Consider the following 19,375-nt stretch of genomic DNA (forward strand, 5'->3'; position numbering starts at 1 on the left):
ATTCTTTCCCTTTGTTCGAATCACAGGACTTCTACAGGACTCCTCTGTCTCCTTTGTGGTCAGGAAGCTCTAGCGACATGACTTGTATGCTCTGGGCGCTGGGGGTAGCGGAGCTCCTCTACCTGGGGAGCGGGGAGAAGAAACCAGTACAAACCAGCCCAGACTGGGGCAGCTGGGGAAAATTCAGAGTCACAAGGAGCCACTGGGAGCGAGGCAGGGGAGGGGCGGCAGTGACCGGCGAGGGGAGGCCGGGGAGAAGTTCCCGCCTCAGCCGAAGCCCCTCAGTGATTGACAATGGGGGGGGCGGCTCCCGCCCAAACCGCGGGCCGGGAAAAGTGCCCTCAGGGATTGGCTGGGCGGGACGGGGGCGGGGCTGAGGGTTCCCGCCTCTGCCAAACTGCCCTCAGTCATTGGCTGGCTGGGAAAAGCCTCAAAACCTCCTCCAAATTTCAACAAAGCTGACAAAAATGGAATAAATTCCAATAAGTATGAAATATTTCAGGCTATCTTTTCATTACATTTAAACAGTGGAAGGTTGAAAAGGCAGCTTGTGCACTAAAACCTGGCAAAAACAAGAAAATGGGAGAACTCGTCCTGAGTGGCAGCAGGGAATGACAGACTGATCTGGCCATTGGTGCTGCAAGAGAGGGCAGTGGGGCTCTCGGGGATGCTGCCATGGAAAGTCTACACAGGAGTGTTGGAAAACCACTCCTGTTGCCCCAAGCCAAGGGAATGAAATGCTGAAGGTGTTTGCTGTCTCCTTCCTTCCTGATGCAGAGCGCATCCTCATGGCACTGCCTAAATCCTGCTTTGCATTGACTTGAAATCCTGGCTGCAGTTCTGGCAGCTCGTGCCCAAAGGAACACAGGAGTGGAGCTGCCAGAGGTCGGGGACGGGCAGAAAGGAAGCTGGGATGGGCTGAGCGAGCTGGGAAAGAGGCAGCGTCACGGGGGGCCCAGCCAAGGTCTGCAGCAGCCCGAGAGGCAGAGAGAGAGGGGGGCAGCACGTGCCTGCCCCTGCAGCAGGAGTCCAGATCTGGTATGAGAAGCAAACCAAGAGAGGCAATGGGTGAGTCTTCTTCTCCCTGTTTTGGCAGCATGAACGGGAATTGTGCCAACAGAAGCTGAGGGATCTGGAAAAGAAGATGGAAACGGCTGCATCTGACACGCAGAGTCGGAAGAAGATAACCCAGGAATTGGAAGCAGAGAGGGAAGACATGCAAGAAGAGTTGGACCATGGGACTGCTGCTGCTGCCTTGAAGAAGAGAGGAAGAGAAGAAATCAAAGGGACAGAGAATGGACAACTCCTGAGCGCTGCACTGAGGAAGAGCGAAATGGCCAAAGGGACTCTGAAGAAAAACTTTGTAATCCTGCAGAGAAAATCTCCTGACAACTGCATGGGCCAGTCTCATCTCCAGGTAGGCAGAGACACTGACCTTCAGTCCACTCCAATGTCCCTGAAGGATTCCAGTGATATTTCCCATAAAGAAGTGGGACTCTATATCCCTGTGAGTCCAGGCCTGCTTGGCCAAAGCAGCCCAAGCTGCGGCAGGCAGCCTTGTCTGTCTGCCTGGCCCCAGCCAGAGACCATTGACTGGCAGATTGTTTCCTGGCATGCCCAGAATGACTGCTACAGCTCTGGAGTCTGCTGTTCAAATCAGCTGCAGGCCAAATGCTGGGCATGGGGAGCTGCTTCTCCTGTGCCCACACAAGATCATGGCAACACGTGGGGATTTGGATTTGGTGTGGGAAGGAATGGAGCAGGTGAGCAGGGCGATGGACTAAACCCAGCAGAGTTTTGTACCAAGAGATCTGAGCAGCAGCAGCTGCACTGCTGGTGCCTCGAGGATGCTTGCCAAGATGGAGATTTCTGAGGGACAGCTCTTGTGGTGTTTGAAATAAGGCAATCATCTCCCCTCTGAATCCCCAGCAGGCTGTTGGAGCACAAGAAGAGCAGCTGTTACGTGTCTCACAGACCATGCTGGAACCAAATCAGCCGGTTGCATCAGCTCAGGAAAAGACAGAGACTCCTGAACTAACCACTGAGCCCAGGAGAACTTTTGAGCAGGTAAAATGGGCTTTCTGTGCCTCCACGGAGCCTCAGGCTCCTCTGGAGCACAGCACGTTTGCCCAGGCAATGCTTTGCAGTGCCCTGCTTGTTTCCTTGCCTCTCCCTTTCCCTGCTCTGGGCACAGCCTTTTGTTCTGTCTCTTGCGGCAGCCCATGGCTTTCTCAAAGGTGCCTTCACTGCACTGTCTCCCTCCCTGGCCCCGTGTCCCTGGACACACCCTGGCCTCTCTTGTGCAGCCCCCAGCGAGAACTTTTTGCCCCCAGTGTTGTCTGGTGCAATTCAGGATCTCAGAGCAGAGATCTTGCATTGATGTCCAGAGGTTCTTTTGCCCCATGTTTGCTGACGGATTTCTGTGGCCTTTTCTCCCATCCAATGTGGAGGTGGAACCTGAGGGGAGAGGAATCGGAATTTTTAGGAGAATGTTCCCACCACACTCTCTTAGGTCGCGTGTCCCCAAGTCTGACCAGCAAAATACCTTGACTTCTCAAAGAGAAGAGTTCTCCAGCAGCTCAGGGGAGCAGCAGTAGCCCTCCTGCTGATGCACAGCCTGTGGAGCAAGGGGTCAGTGGCCCAAATGTGTCCTTTGGAAATGAGAGTTGGGTTCCTCACTGCTGTTGGAACTCTCTCTGCTAGACCTGTGGGGGCTGAGGGATGTACGTGGGAAGGGTTTGGCAGCCTTGGAATGGACTTGTTGATCATCTGAGCTCTGTTCAGGGCCAGTCTGGGAGCCTGTTCCTTTCCCCTTCCCCGAGGGCAGAGTGTTGGTGAGGGCTGCAGTTGGAGGCTGTGTCTGCCCTGACAGCCGGTACCGTGGGGCTGTGGATGCTGCTGCCAGCGTGGGCTTGTCTGAGCCGGGCCTTGTGCCTCTTTCAGGTGTCCCTGCTGCAGTCACAGCTGGCCCGAGACCGACAGCACCACCTGGAGAGCTGTGCAGGGAGCAGGCACGAGACACTCCCGTCGAGTCACAGGGAGCAGAAGGGATCTCCTTGCTTCCTAAACTTCTCAGAGAGGAGCCAGAATGCAGCTGGATGTAGAATTAGCCTTAGAATTTGTCAGTAGTTTATGTTTAAAGGATAGTTATAGGTGTAAGTGAACTTTATACAACAGTGTTCCATAGGATGTAGGATGTATTTATAGACAAATAAAGAGGTTGTTATGATCACGATTAAACTAAAAGATCTTTATCAGAATTACTTACTACCCAGTACAGGGTATATAATTATATATACCTTCCGAAGATAGATAGATATAGATATATAGATATATAGATATATAGATATATAGATATATAGATATATAGATAGATAGATAGATAGATAGATAGATAGATAGATAGATAGATAGCTATATATAAAACTTCCAGTATAGTGCATTGTATTTGAAGGAGCTTTGAAGCAATTCTATTCAAGCCCGGAAAACCAATTCTGAATTAGAGATTGATCACCCAGACCAATGATCGTGGGCAAAGATTTCTCTCAGCCTCAAGGAGTGACACTGAGGGACATGATCACTCCAGGGAGGAATCTGCAGAAGGGAGACATGTGCCATAATCCACTTTGGTGAGGTCAGGAGAACCCTGCCATGTGTGGAGCTTTTTCATTTGTCCTTAGGAAACTGCAACCTGCTTTATTCTGAGAGTCACAGAATCTCAGGCTGGGTGAGCTTGGAGGCACTTCTGGAGGTCACCTTGGGTCATTGTAGAGACAGACACACAACACACACCCACCCACCTACCCACACTTGAGTAGAGACAACAACGGCTCCTCTTTATTACATTATCTCAAGTTTACGCCCTTAACAAAACGTGCTCTGAAGTCATTAGTTACATCGAAACAGCTCATTATATTCATTGGACAAAGCAATAGCTCATTGTATTTTATTGGTACAAAGCAATTGATGTCAATAATTAATTGGCAAGAGCTTACAACAGATTATTAAGGCACATATGCTCTCCTAAGGCATAACTGTCCCCTAACTGCAAATATCCCTTATGTATCTAATTTATTGGTTTGCATGCTAAAGGCCTTGCTTTCTTCCTTGCTATGGATAAACTTGTATTTTATCAATTTCTTCTTCTGCTAACCCAATTGATGAGCCTGCAGACCAGCTGCTAAGTCCAGCCACACTTCTCCCTTTTTGTATTTGAGCTACAAACACAGCTGTCAAGGGTTTTTGCAGGGCCCTTTGCTAAAATCCAAGCAGGCAGGGGAGACACAAAGCAATAATTACAATCACTAACGAGATTAGCAGTCCAGTCTTCAACAAAGATCCAAGCCACCCCGTGATGGCCCAGCCCTTGAAAAGATCATCTATCCGTCCTTCATTCACGTGTAATTAACTCTCAAGTTTGCAGTGCTTTTGTAGATTGATTCACTGTGATCTGATAAATTCATACAACACATTCCTTCAAAATCCTGACACCCATGACCATGTGCCAATAACAGAAAATCATAGTGGCTCCATTCTGCAAAGTGGCATGTCTAATGCTATCTACATCCATTAATAACCCACTTAAAGCTACAGATGTGTCATTGCTTTGTTTGGCTAGCCAACAACCAAGTCTATGTGTCGAGGTTAAAGTGTGAGCTGCAGCCACTCCAGGTGCCAGAACAGATGCAGAAATAACAGAACCAGGTCCCCAAAAGGCCACAGCATCCTGACACTGAGAAGTAAATGTGTGTCAAAGTGATCATGTTCTTCTTACCTCTTGATCTATCATTGTTCTGTTGGGTGTCAATAAGGTCAATCGCCCCAACCTGCAGGGACCTCCTGTTACTTTACTTGGAATACCAAACCAAGCACGATCACCACAGATTAAAAACACACCCTTTGGCAGCTGCAAAGGCACATGAGAGGCACGTGATGTACAGCATGAGGTAGAGTTACACCATCAGCTTGCATTTCTATATACGTCTAAGGCTGCATTTACATTCGGAGGTAACCCCCTTGTGGTCTTGTCTTTGTCCCTGTAACTAGACATTACACAAGCATCCATTTGCAATGATCCTAGCAATTCTAGTTCTTGTGGCTCAGCTGTAACCTGAGGCAAGAGGGCCTAAATGCTATCCCAGGAGTCTACATTATGTACAGGATTTCTTGATTTACAATTAAAAGCTTGTGAGGGACAAGGCCAGTTGTTAGGAGGAACACCAACAAGACATGTAGAGCATGGCTTTTCAGGATTGGCGATTGCTAAACACAGCGTATCCTGATGTACGGCTTTAGCCAGTGTCACTCACACGTTCCGTTTTGGCTGCGGAGCCATCCATCCTGTTCCTTCCTGTGTGCTCCAAAGAAGGCTTGACACAATGAGCAGGAATCCAGCGTGGTCCGTTTTCTGTGCAAACACAAGTATAACCCTTTCCCCAGGTTATTAAATCTACAGCACCACTCCATTGGCCACTTACCAAATCCCTCTCTGCTATAATTTCTATGTCCCCTGCTTCTCTGTTACCACTGTCCGCCCAGCTGCAGCCAGGGAAACAGGGGAGATAGTATAGCATAGAAAAGAAGAACTTAAAAACGAGGCCCTTTCCCTTAGCTGAGATGCAAGTGCAGCATTATTTCTTGGGGTCCCGTGGAGAAGAGCAGGAGGGAAAGAGCAAGAGCTATCGATAAGCACCCCTTCTTGAAGGCAGGGGGAAGAGGCTGCCTTACATTCACACAACCAATAAGGGGAACTGGGGAGAAAGAGATAAGGGAAAGAAGCTTACAATTCTACATTTCTGGGGGTACATTCTTTGCATCATACCATCCTTTCTAACTGCATTGCAACACCTCACCTGCACCCGAGCAGGCTTTTGCAACTCGGATTTTGAAATCAAAGTAGAGAAATGAGGAAATAAAGGAGGGCAAGAAGTTTTCTCCCTGTAGGATAAAACGTTTAACACATAAACTGCTTTGTGCAGTCGTGCCTGGGGGGTTTCTCCTTGCATTCCCCTTTTTTCTTTTTGAAGCTGATGCTTCAGAGTGCCATAGGCATGTTCAACAATAGCTGGTCCAGCAGAAGAATGAAGAATACCTGTATCATATACAATTCCCCATGCAGCCAAAAAATCTTGTGTTTTCTGAGATATATATAACAAGATCCATTATCAGTTTTTATTTTTGGAGGTACTCCTAGAATTGCAAATGCTCTTTGAAAATGACAAATAACATCCAAAGCTTTTTCTCCTGCATGTGCAGTTGCTACAATAGCAAAGTGAGAAAAGTATCAATAGACATGTACATGCTTTAGTCTCCCAAACTCATCAGTCTGAGTGTCACGATCCGCAAGGTGGGATTCGTGATGTGGTTCTTTCATTCGATCTCAGTGTACAGAAGATTATCAGGGACTTAAACCAAGGACTTAAACAGCAAAACACACTTTATTGAGTGCTCGTCAGCACTAACATGCGATAGAGGGAAAAGAGGAGAAAGCAAAGCATAAGAAAAAGAGAGTAAGGGGATTATAGTTACCAACGTCGAAGTCCACTCGGCCGTCCAAAGACGCAGAGTCTTCTGTCTGTTGGGGAGATCTCAAAGGAAGGTAAATTTGGGGTGTGATTTTCTAGTCTTTTACAAAGCGAGGGGCACAGGGCCAAAACCAGAGGAGATTGATGATGAATTCCATTGCGCAGGGGGAAGGTGTAGGGTCCAGAGCAAACCACGTCTTGCAAGCCTTTGCTCACCAGCAGGAACGAGGGCAGTGTACCGTGCAACCACCTGCAAACAATCACTTAGCAAACATCCACCTCAGCTAGGCCCAAACCCCTAAGCCAAGTCCCTTGCGATATTCAGGATCTCAGTCTCTGTCCTTGAGACGGTTGTGAGACAGGTGAGAGAATGTTCGGACCGTCTGTTGTGACGTTGTGACTGTGAGTTGTGTCTGTCTGCCAAAGTTGCAACGCTTGCAACCCTCTGGGCTTGGTCCCATAATACATAGGAACACGTGAACCGTGACTGTCAGGGCATACAACAAATCATTGAACGAGCGTCATTGTTACTAAGACCAAATTGTCGTGGTAATGCTTGAAAACCTTGATGGTCAAATGGATAAGATACCTTGTTGCCTGTGGTGAGGAACCATTAAGGCAACATTGGCAACAATGATCATCAAGAGCATCAGCATTTCCTTCAGTGAAAAACCCCGGGAGAGAAGTGTGACTGTGAATATGCATCACAAAATATGATTCAGTGCGTTGCTGAATTGTATCCCACAATTCCACCAACACATCAAATAAAGGTGGGTGATCAATTTCAGATAAAACAACTTGATCTAATTTTCCAGTCAAATTTGCTACATAGGCAGAATCTGTCACAATATTTACAGCTTGAGGGAACAATTGAAATGCAGTGGCCGTGGCTTTCAGTTCAACAATTTGCAGTGAACCAGTTTGATATTTTACCACAGGTTGCCAATTACCATTGATTTTCAATGCAACTGCAGTTTTTTCTGTTTTTCCAGAGCCATCTGTAAAAACACCGGGTCCATCTACAGGGCTTTCCATACTTAACTGCTTTTGGCCAACTGGTACTTGCTGAAAAAATTTCAGTGAAGAGTGACTTGGTAAATGGTAAGACACCTGCCCTGTAAAAGCAGCCATAGCAGCTTGTAATGTAAGCCTAGCAGCTTGTAAGTTATCACAGCTTGCCAGTAACTGTTGGCACAACACCACTCAAAGTACCAGTTCTGAAGAGGCAAAACAATTCTTTCAGGATCTTGACCAGTCAATCCAACACATTGTTTAGGACACTTAATAAGTTCAGCAATTAATTCAAAAAGACCAGGGGCAGTTTTTATAGATCAAAAAGGTAAAAATAGCCATTCTAACATATGTAAAGGATCTTCCCACTGATCACTCCATTGCACAAGAATTTCAAAACAAATAATCGTACTATTTGTGCCAATAGCTCAATGCGAGAGACAAATTTCTCAAGCAAAGCTTTGACAACCAATTCAGGAACAAAAAGGGCTTCTGGGGTCAACTCACGGGTATCAGTAGTGTTTTCTGACCCCTTTAACATTTCTAAATGTGGTTGCAATTGTGAATTGGTAAGTCCCAAATAAGGTCTTATCCAATTAATTGATTGCCAGGGCTTTCATTTCTTCACGCGGGAACAGGAACGACACAGCACCAATATGATGATTGGATCGTTCATTTATTCTCTAAGTTTGGGTACATTTATACTGTACACAAATCTACACACAAGTATTTCTTCTACAATCGACTGCATGTGTGTTGTTCGTTGTCACTTAATTGTAAAAAGTAAGCAGGGAACAGAAACTAAGTGTAAAACTAAGTCACAGAGGCTTCTCACTCACGCCTGAGAAAGCATGAGAAAGAGTCCAAACAGTCCTTGGTAAAGGACAACAATCTACAGGTGTTGTTTAGGCAAGGGGCGGTGTTCCACTTAACCAATGATGGTGGGTATGTTGCTTTAATGGCCAAGGAGAGTTTTACCTCTCAGACCTTCTCGAACATGTGTATAAAAGAAGATTAAGAATAATTAACTTTGCTCTCTTGGACAATGCAGCTGAGAGAGTCACGTAGGGCTTCGCCGTTCCTGATATAGCGCGACAGCTGTTCACACACCCTTAGAAGCATTCTTATTGGATAATTACATTTGCGTATATCGGACCGCAACTTGTTCAATTTCTCTATTTCTCATCCTGTTTAGCTCTTTCTTTGTGTTCTCTTGCTGACCACGACTGCCCCTTCCCTGTCTGATAACCCTGCTCTTGTTCTTAAGTGTTCCTCTTTATGGTCAAATTTGTTCTAACACAGCCCAGACTCTTACAGCTCCCACTCTTTTCTTAAAAATTGGAGTAACTAAATGGTGCAACATTTGTTGAAGGCCTTGTAAAAAACAAGGAAGAATCAGCATAAAACTTAGAAATACAAGCAGTAACATTATTGCCCCCTTGATCAAGGTCTGCCACCAACCCTTTAAACCTAACCTAGCAAGCCAGTCGGAAATCTTCAAAGTCTTCACAGCCGCGTCTGTGCGCTGACAACAAAAAATCCATAGCTGCGTGATTTTGCAAGGTAGCATGCCTAATACTATCAACATCAGTTAGCAACTCACTCAACATTTTCAAAATCTAATGAAGCTGTTTTTCTCCCCAACAGGCAAGAGGAGCTATATTTTTTTGCATTTATGGCAGCCGTTCCCCCTGGTAAAAGGAAAGATATTGCAATGATAGTTGCCAATGATGGTGACTGCACATTATCATTCTAAGCCTGTCGTGGTTTTAAAGCACCAGCTAAAAAATCACTAGAAAACTTACTTATTTCTTGCTGTGAGATATGGGTTAGAACAAGAGCAAAACAGGCTTAAAACTCTTAAAACTTACAAGGAACAAAGAAGGTTTCTTAACCTAACTACAAGAATAAGAAACCAGACTGCAACTTCTAGAACCCTTTTTCTTTACCACACAACCATTGTCTTGTTCACATGACAACACAGAGACAAAACCTTGGTGGTTAAAACAGTCCCAACTTTGCTATAGTCTCTTCATCAGTCTTTGTAGAGAAAAAGAAGCTCTCTTCTGCTGATTTATGGAGTTTTTCAGAAGAAAAACGTTTTCTAATGGTTTTCTATTTTTCTGATGCAAGCCACCCGGAGAACTCTGCCATCAGTTCTCTCCTCCCATTTCACACCACTCTGAGGTGTGCTATGGGCTAATGAGTCAAGAGGGGGTGTCATTTCAAGGATGAGTTATTCAAAGGCAAAAGTTCTCTTCATCTGTCTCTGAAAGCATTTCTGGAACCAGAAGTTTTCTCTTTGCCTCTTAAAGGCTGCAAATTTTTAACAACTCTCACTTCTCCATTTCTGTTCCAGCATCACATAAGATCACAACTACTTCACTATTTGCTTAAATCCACACTTTGAAATATTCTACTCCCCCCGCAAATACTCTTTCATGAATTAAAGGAGTTTTTTCAGAACACTTATTGTCCATCTCTATAGTTTTAGCAAAAGAATATTTCAGCTTATTAAAGCATCTCCTTATTTCTCTCTCCCGTCTGAAGCTTAATTCCTTTTTTCACTGTCTTTGATAGTTTATGTTGCCTCTTTACCTGTTGATCACACTCTCTCTTCCCCTCTCTCTGGGGAAAAAAAAAAAAAATATTAACCAGCAAGTCTCATCTGGGTAGTGAAAGGGTTCAAATCTTGCCCAGGCCTTGTAGACGGTCTTGTGATCTCTGCCGGAGCGGCGGCTGGAGCTGTCTGCGATGGAAGATTTTTCATGGCTGCTCTGGAGAGTGTGGCCACTGTCTCAGAGTGCTGCAGGTCAATGGCTTTCTTCTCTTTACTTGGCAGTCTCTGGTGAAACTCAGCAGTGGCAGAAACTGCAGCCGAGCCAGGGACCGGCCTGGCCCAGCAGGCCTGCTGTACAAGGCCCAGCGAGCCCTCCGAGAAGGGGCTCCTGACGCTTCACACTCTCCATCATCCCCGGGAAGCGCAGAACTCTGGCCAGCCCTGCTCCCCCCTGCGGCCTTGTCCGGCCTGGGTCGGGGGAGGAGGAGGCTGAGCTGAAACCCTGTTACTTCTTCAAAAGCCGGAAACCAAAGAGAACCAGAAATTCTCGGGCTTAGATCTTAAGGTGGTGTTCACAGGTTGATCTCACTTTTCAATGGTGAAAACTACTGTCAGCTGTCAGAAATGGCCAGTTATTGGCCAGGAGAAAAACTCCCATCAGCCTCCAGCAGCCTGATCTTCCTTAGGTGTTTCCCTTTGTTTTCTTAAATGCTAATCCCTCACGGCTGGGTACACTGGACTTTACATTCTCTCCCAGCTGCCTACTTTTCTGTGCCCTCCTCTCTCATTCTACTTCCTTTGTCTTCAGGTCTTCAACCCCTCCCCTCTCCGAGCCCACAACAGCACCAAACAAACCAAGCAGAACATATCCAAACCACAAATGGCAACACACAGAACCAGCAACTTTCATTCTGTTATAAATGCATACTATGCTATTGGCTTTTCACAAGTATTAAGATGAACGGTGCATGTATAATGTTAGAATAGCTTTTGCGATGTCTTTTTCTCACTCTCCTGCTGTTAACTAGAACTGAGGCGTAGGTCAGAAGAATTTTAGACGTTAGGTTTAAGTCCTGTCAGAACGGGCAGGATAACCTCCAGTGAACAGATGAGGGGGCCCAGGCTGCTCTCAGCACTTACTGCCTGTGGAAGAACGAGCCATGGCCCAAAGTCAAAGACGATAAGAGAGAAATTAAATGCACAAAGTCAAGGAACACGCATGCTCTAGAAAGGTGGACCCAAAGAGTGGCCATGCAAAACATTTCCTAGAAAAGTCTGAATATGCATATAGTCCATACTGTACAAATGGTATATAAAGGGTGTTTCCAAAGCACCAGGTGTGCTCTTGGCAGAGAGCCAAGGCATCCAGCCCTTACTCTTTGCTTTATTTTCTGTCTCTTATTGTCTTTATTAAACCTTTTAAAATGTTACAGGAGAGTGAACCTCGTTTTTCATAATTCTTTCACCTAATAACCTTTTGGCTTCAGCAAAAAATATCACCTCATCTCTCACAATCCTATAAAGTCTTTGTTCTTCTTCCCAAAGTTCAACAGTTTAGCATGAGCTTGGCTGAGGAGCAGCCCATGTCCATTAGTAAAGCTCACTGAAAAATATCAATTGATTTAGCCAGTTGCAATGATCATGGGTCATGTGTTTTACAGAGGGCGCATAATAAGAGGGACATGGATAGGTGGATCAGGATGTCTCGAGCACCTTCCAAGTACCCCGGCCAACAGGGAAAAAGAATGAGAAGAAAAGAAGGCCACTTGCTCCAACTGATTCAGAGAGATCCCATTGGAGACACGCCTAATGGATTCTTTCCCTTTGTTCGAATCACAGGACTTCTACAGGACTCCTCTGTCTCCTTTGTGGTCAGGAAGCTCTAGCGACATGACTTGTATGCTCTGGGCGCTGGGGGTAGCGGAGCTCCTCTACCTGGGGAGCGGGGAGAAGAAACCAGTACAAACCAGCCCAGACTGGGGCAGCTGGGGAAAATTCAGAGTCACAAGGAGCCACTGGGAGCGAGGCAGGGGAGGGGCGGCAGTGACCGGCGAGGGGAGGCCGGGGAGAAGTTCCCGCCTCAGCCGAAGCCCCTCAGTGATTGACAATGGGGGGGGCGGCTCCCGCCCAAACCGCGGGCCGGGAAAAGTGCCCTCAGGGATTGGCTGGGCGAGACGGGGGCGGGGCTGAGGGTTCCCGCCTCTGCCAAACTGCCCTCAGTCATTGGCTGGCTGGGAAAAGCCTCAAAACCTCCTCCAAATTTCAACAAAGCTGACAAAAATGGAATAAATTCCAATAAGTATGAAATATTTCAGGCTATCTTTTCATTACATTTAAACAGTGGAAGGTTGAAAAGGCAGCTTGTGCACTAAAACCTGGCAAAAACAAGAAAATGGGAGAACTCGTCCTGAGTGGCAGCAGGGAATGACAGACTGATCTGGCCATTGGTGCTGCAAGAGAGGGCAGTGGGGCTCTCGGGGATGCTGCCATGGAAAGTCTACACAGGAGTGTTGGAAAACCACTCCTGTTGCCCCAAGCCAAGGGAATGAAATGCTGAAGGTGTTTGCTGTCTCCTTCCTTCCTGATGCAGAGCGCATCCTCATGGCACTGCCTAAATCCTGCTTTGCATTGACTTGAAATCCTGGCTGCAGTTCTGGCAGCTCGTGCCCAAAGGAACACAGGAGTGGAGCTGCCAGAGGTCGGGGACGGGCAGAAAGGAAGCTGGGATGGGCTGAGCGAGCTGGGAAAGAGGCAGCGTCACGGGGGGCCCAGCCAAGGTCTGCAGCAGCCCGAGAGGCAGAGAGAGAGGGGGGCAGCACGTGCCTGCCCCTGCAGCAGGAGTCCAGATCTGGTATGAGAAGCAAACCAAGAGAGGCAATGGGTGAGTCTTCTTCTCCCTGTTTTGGCAGCATGAACGGGAATTGTGCCAACAGAAGCTGAGGGATCTGGAAAAGAAGATGGAAACGGCTGCATCTGACACGCAGAGTCGGAAGAAGATAACCCAGGAATTGGAAGCAGAGAGGGAAGACATGCAAGAAGAGTTGGACCATGGGACTGCTGCTGCTGCCTTGAAGAAGAGAGGAAGAGAAGAAATCAAAGGGACAGAGAATGGACAACTCCTGAGCGCTGCACTGAGGAAGAGCGAAATGGCCAAAGGGACTCTGAAGAAAAACTTTGTAATCCTGCAGAGAAAATCTCCTGACAACTGCATGGGCCAGTCTCATCTCCAGGTAGGCAGAGACACTGACCTTCAGTCCACTCCAATGTCCCTGAAGGATTCCAGTGATATTTCCCATAAAGAAGTGGGACTCTATATCCCTGTGAGTCCAGGCCTGCTTGGCCAAAGCAGCCCAAGCTGCGGCAGGCAGCCTTGTCTGTCTGCCTGGCCCCAGCCAGAGACCATTGACTGGCAGATTGTTTCCTGGCATGCCCAGAATGACTGCTACAGCTCTGGAGTCTGCTGTTCAAATCAGCTGCAGGCCAAATGCTGGGCATGGGGAGCTGCTTCTCCTGTGCCCACACAAGATCATGGCAACACGTGGGGATTTGGATTTGGTGTGGGAAGGAATGGAGCAGGTGAGCAGGGCGATGGACTAAACCCAGCAGAGTTTTGTACCAAGAGATCTGAGCAGCAGCAGCTGCACTGCTGGTGCCTCGAGGATGCTTGCCAAGATGGAGATTTCTGAGGGACAGCTCTTGTGGTGTTTGAAATAAGGCAATCATCTCCCCTCTGAATCCCCAGCAGGCTGTTGGAGCACAAGAAGAGCAGCTGTTACGTGTCTCACAGACCATGCTGGAACCAAATCAGCCGGTTGCATCAGCTCAGGAAAAGACAGAGACTCCTGAACTAACCACTGAGCCCAGGAGAACTTTTGAGCAGGTAAAATGGGCTTTCTGTGCCTCCACGGAGCCTCAGGCTCCTCTGGAGCACAGCACGTTTGCCCAGGCAATGCTTTGCAGTGCCCTGCTTGTTTCCTTGCCTCTCCCTTTCCCTGCTCTGGGCACAGCCTTTTGTTCTGTCTCTTGCGGCAGCCCATGGCTTTCTCAAAGGTGCCTTCACTGCACTGTCTCCCTCCCTGGCCCCGTGTCCCTGGACACACCCTGGCCTCTCTTGTGCAGCCCCCAGCGAGAACTTTTTGCCCCCAGTGTTGTCTGGTGCAATTCAGGATCTCAGAGCAGAGATCTTGCATTGATGTCCAGAGGTTCTTTTGCCCCATGTTTGCTGACGGATTTCTGTGGCCTTTTCTCCCATCCAATGTGGAGGTGGAACCTGAGGGGAGAGGAATCGGAATTTTTAGGAGAATGTTCCCACCACACTCTCTTAGGTCGCGTGTCCCCAAGTCTGACCAGCAAAATACCTTGACTTCTCAAAGAGAAGAGTTCTCCAGCAGCTCAGGGGAGCAGCAGTAGCCCTCCTGCTGATGCACAGCCTGTGGAGCAAGGGGTCAGTGGCCCAAATGTGTCCTTTGGAAATGAGAGTTGGGTTCCTCACTGCTGTTGGAACTCTCTCTGCTAGACCTGTGGGGGCTGAGGGATGTACGTGGGAAGGGTTTGGCAGCCTTGGAATGGACTTGTTGATCATCTGAGCTCTGTTCAGGGCCAGTCTGGGAGCCTGTTCCTTTCCCCTTCCCCGAGGGCAGAGTGTTGGTGAGGGCTGCAGTTGGAGGCTGTGTCTGCCCTGACAGCCGGTACCGTGGGGCTGTGGATGCTGCTGCCAGCGTGGGCTTGTCTGAGCCGGGCCTTGTGCCTCTTTCAGGTGTCCCTGCTGCAGTCACAGCTGGCCCGAGACCGACAGCACCACCTGGAGAGCTGTGCAGGGAGCAGGCACGAGACACTCCCGTCGAGTCACAGGGAGCAGAAGGGATCTCCTTGCTTCCTAAACTTCTCAGAGAGGAGCCAGAATGCAGCTGGATGTAGAATTAGCCTTAGAATTTGTCAGTAGTTTATGTTTAAAGGATAGTTATAGGTGTAAGTGAACTTTATACAACAGTGTTCCATAGGATGTAGGATGTATTTATAGACAAATAAAGAGGTTGTTATGATCACGATTAAACTAAAAGATCTTTATCAGAATTACTTACTACCCAGTACAGGGTATATAATTATATATACCTTCCGAAGATAGATAGATATAGATATATAGATATATAGATATATAGATATATAGATAGATAGATAGATAGATAGATAGATAGATAGATAGATAGATAGATAGCTATATATAAAACTTCCAGTATAGTGCATTGTATTTGAAGGAGCTTTGAAGCAATTCTATTCAAGCCCGGAAAACCAATTCTGAATTAGAGATTGATCACCCAGACCAATGATCGTGGGCAAAGATTTCTCTCAGCCTCAAGGAGTGACACTGAGGGACATGATCACTCCAGGGAGGAATCTGCAGAAGGGAGACATGTGCCATAATCCACTTTGGTGAGGTCAGGAGAACCCTGCCATGTGTGGAGCTTTTTCATTTGTCCTTAGGAAACTGCAACCTGCTTTATTCTGAGAGTCACAGAATCTCAGGCTGGGTGAGCTTGGAGGCACTTCTGGAGGTCACCTTGGGTCATTGTAGAGACAGACACACAACACACACACACCCACCCACCCACACTTGAGTAGAGACAACAACGGCTCCTCTTTATTACATTATCTCAAGTTTACGCCCTTAACAAAACGTGCTCTGAAGTCATTAGTTACATCGAAACAGCTCATTATATTCATTGGACAAAGCAATAGCTCATTGTATTTTATTGGTACAAAGCAATTGATGTCAATAATTAATTGGCAAGAGCTTACAACAGATTATTAAGGCACATATGCTCTCCTAAGGCATAACTGTCCCCTAACTGCAAATATCCCTTATGTATCTAATTTATTGGTTTGCATGCTAAAGGCCTTGCTTTCTTCCTTGCTATGGATAAACTTGTATTTTATCAATTTCTTCTTCTGCTAACCCAATTGATGAGCCTGCAGACCAGCTGCTAAGTCCAGCCACACTTCTCCCTTTTTGTATTTGAGCTACAAACACAGCTGTCAAGGGTTTTTGCAGGGCCCTTTGCTAAAATCCAAGCAGGCAGGGGAGACACAAAGCAATAATTACAATCACTAACGAGATTAGCAGTCCAGTCTTCAACAAAGATCCAAGCCACCCCGTGATGGCCCAGCCCTTGAAAAGATCATCTATCCGTCCTTCATTCACGTGTAATTAACTCTCAAGTTTGCAGTGCTTTTGTAGATTGATTCACTGTGATCTGATAAATTCATACAACACATTCCTTCAAAATCCTGACACCCATGACCATGTGCCAATAACAGAAAATCATAGTGGCTCCATTCTGCAAAGTGGCATGTCTAATGCTATCTACATCCATTAATAACCCACTTAAAGCTACAGATGTGTCATTGCTTTGTTTGGCTAGCCAACAACCAAGTCTATGTGTCGAGGTTAAAGTGTGAGCTGCAGCCACTCCAGGTGCCAGAACAGATGCAGAAATAACAGAACCAGGTCCCCAAAAGGCCACAGCATCCTGACACTGAGAAGTAAATGTGTGTCAAAGTGATCATGTTCTTCTTACCTCTTGATCTATCATTGTTCTGTTGGGTGTCAATAAGGTCAATCGCCCCAACCTGCAGGGACCTCCTGTTACTTTACTTGGAATACCAAACCAAGCACGATCACCACAGATTAAAAACACACCCTTTGGCAGCTGCAAAGGCACATGAGAGGCACGTGATGTACAGCATGAGGTAGAGTTACACCATCAGCTTGCATTTCTATATACGTCTAAGGCTGCATTTACATTCGGAGGTAACCCCCTTGTGGTCTTGTCTTTGTCCCTGTAACTAGACATTACACAAGCATCCATTTGCAATGATCCTAGCAATTCTAGTTCTTGTGGCTCAGCTGTAACCTGAGGCAAGAGGGCCTAAATGCTATCCCGGGAGTCTACATTATGTACAGGATTTCTTGATTTACAATTAAAAGCTTGTGAGGGACAAGGCCAGTTGTTAGGAGGAGCACCAACAAGACATGTAGAGCATGGCTTTTCAGGATTGGCGATTGCTAAACACAGCGTATCCTGATGTACGGCTTTAGCCAGTGTCACTCACACGTTCCGTTTTGGCTGCGGAGCCATCCATCCTGTTCCTTCCTGTGTGCTCCAAAGAAGGCTTGACACAATGAGCAGGAATCCAGCGTGGTCCGTTTTCTGTGCAAACACAAGTATAACCCTTTCCCCAGGTTATTAAATCTACAGCACCACTCCATTGGCCACTTACCAAATCCCTCTCTGCTATAATTTCTATGTCCCCTGCTTCTCTGTTACCACTGTCCGCCCAGCTGCAGCCAGGGAAACAGGGGAGATAGTATAGCATAGAAAAGAAGAACTTAAAAACGAGGCCCTTTCCCTTAGCTGAGATGCAAGTGCAGCATTATTTCTTGGGGTCCCGTGGAGAAGAGCAGGAGGGAAAGAGCAAGAGCTATCGATAAGCACCCCTTCTTGAAGGCAGGGGGAAGAGGCTGCCTTACATTCACACAACCAATAAGGGGAACTGGGGAGAAAGAGATAAGGGAAAGAAGCTTACAATTCTACATTTTTGGGGGTACATTCTTTGCATCATACCATCCTTTCTAACTGCATTGCAACACCTCACCTGCACCCGAGCAGGCTTTTGCAACTCGGATTTTGAAATCAAAGTAGAGAAATGAGGAAATAAAGGAGGGCAAGAAGTTTTCTCCCTGTAGGATAAAACGTTTAACACATAAACTGCTTTGTGCAGTCGTGCCTGGGGGGTTTCTCCTTGCATTCCCCTTTTTTCTTTTTGAAGCTGATGCTTCAGAGTGCCATAGGCATGTTCAACAATAGCTGGTCCAGCAGAAGAATGAAGAATACCTGTATCATATACAATTCCCCATGCAGCCAAAAAATCTTGTGTTTTCTGAGATATATATAACAAGATCCATTATCAGTTTTTATTTTTGGAGGTACTCCTAGAATTGCAAATGCTCTTTGAAAATGACAAATAACATCCAAAGCTTTTTCTCCTGCATGTGCAGTTGCTACAATAGCAAAGTGAGAAAAGTATCAATAAATAGACATGTACATGCTTTAGTCTCCCAAACTCATCAGTCTGAGTGTCACGATCCGCAAGGTGGGATTCGTGATGTGGTTCTTTCATTCGATCTCAGTGTACAGAAGATTATCAGGGACTTAAACCAAGGACTTAAACAGCAAAACACACTTTATTGAGTGCTCATCAGCACTAACATGCGGTAGAGGGAAAAGAGGAGAAAGCAAAGCATAAGAAAAAGAGAGTAAGGGGATTATAGTTACCAACGTCGAAGTCCACTCGGCCGTCCAAAGATGCAGAGTCTTCTGTCTGTTGGGGAGATCTCAAAGGAAGGTAAATTTGGGGTGTGATTTTCTAGTCTTTTACAAAGCGAGGGGCACAGGGCCAAAACCAGAGGAGATTGATGATGAATTCCATTGCGCAGGGGGAAGGTGTAGGGTCCAGAGCAAACCACGTCTTGCAAGCCTTTGCTCACCAGCAGGAACGAGGGCAGTGTACCGTGCAACCACCTGCAAACAATCACTTAGCAAACATCCACCTCAGCTAGGCCCAAACCCCTAAGCCAAGTCCCTTGCGATATTCAGGATCTCAGTCTCTGTCCTTGAGACGGTTGTGAGACAGGTGAGAGAATGTTCGGACCGTCTGTTGTGACGTTGTGACTGTGAGTTGTGTCTGTCTGCCAAAGTTGCAACGCTTGCAACCCTCTGGGCTTGGTCCCATAATACATAGGAACACGTGAACCGTGACTGTCAGGGCATACAACAAATCATTGAACGAGCGTCATTGTTACTAAGACCAAATTGTCGTGGTAATGCTTGAAAACCTTGATGGTCAAATGGATAAGATACCTTGTTGCCTGTGGTGAGGAACCATTAAGGCAACATTGGCAACAATGATCATCAAGAGCATCAGCATTTCCTTCAGTGAAAAACCCCGGGAGAGAAGTGTGACTGTGAATATGCATCACAAAATATGATTCAGTGCGTTGCTGAATTGTATCCCACAATTCCACCAACACATCAAATAAAGGTGGGTGATCAATTTCAGATAAAACAACTTGATCTAATTTTCCAGTCAAATTTGCTACATAGGCAGAATCTGTCACAATATTTACAGCTTGAGGGAACAATTGAAATGCAGTGGCCGTGGCTTTCAGTTCAACAATTTGCAGTGAACCAGTTTGATATTTTACCACAGGTTGCCAATTACC

At 46.6% G+C, this 19,375-nt stretch overlaps 2 pseudogenes across 1 annotated transcript; both read right to left on the reverse strand.

The window, feature by feature from the left end:
- Positions 1–371: 371 nt before the first annotated feature.
- LOC147650226 (uncharacterized) lies at positions 372–5,434 on the reverse strand (annotated as a pseudogene). The gene has a single exon (XR_015277131.1). The product of XR_015277131.1 is annotated as an uncharacterized LOC147650226 (transcript).
- Positions 5,435–16,078: 10,644 nt separating this feature from the next.
- On the reverse strand, positions 16,079–17,330 carry LOC147650227 (uncharacterized; annotated as a pseudogene).
- Between the last annotated feature and the right edge of the window lie 2,045 nt (positions 17,331–19,375).

The sequence above is a fragment of the Cyanistes caeruleus genome, chromosome 16, assembly GCF_971803275.1.
Source record: "Cyanistes caeruleus chromosome 16, bCyaCae1.hap1.1, whole genome shotgun sequence".
NCBI classification, from domain to species: Eukaryota; Metazoa; Chordata; class Aves; order Passeriformes; family Paridae; genus Cyanistes; species Cyanistes caeruleus.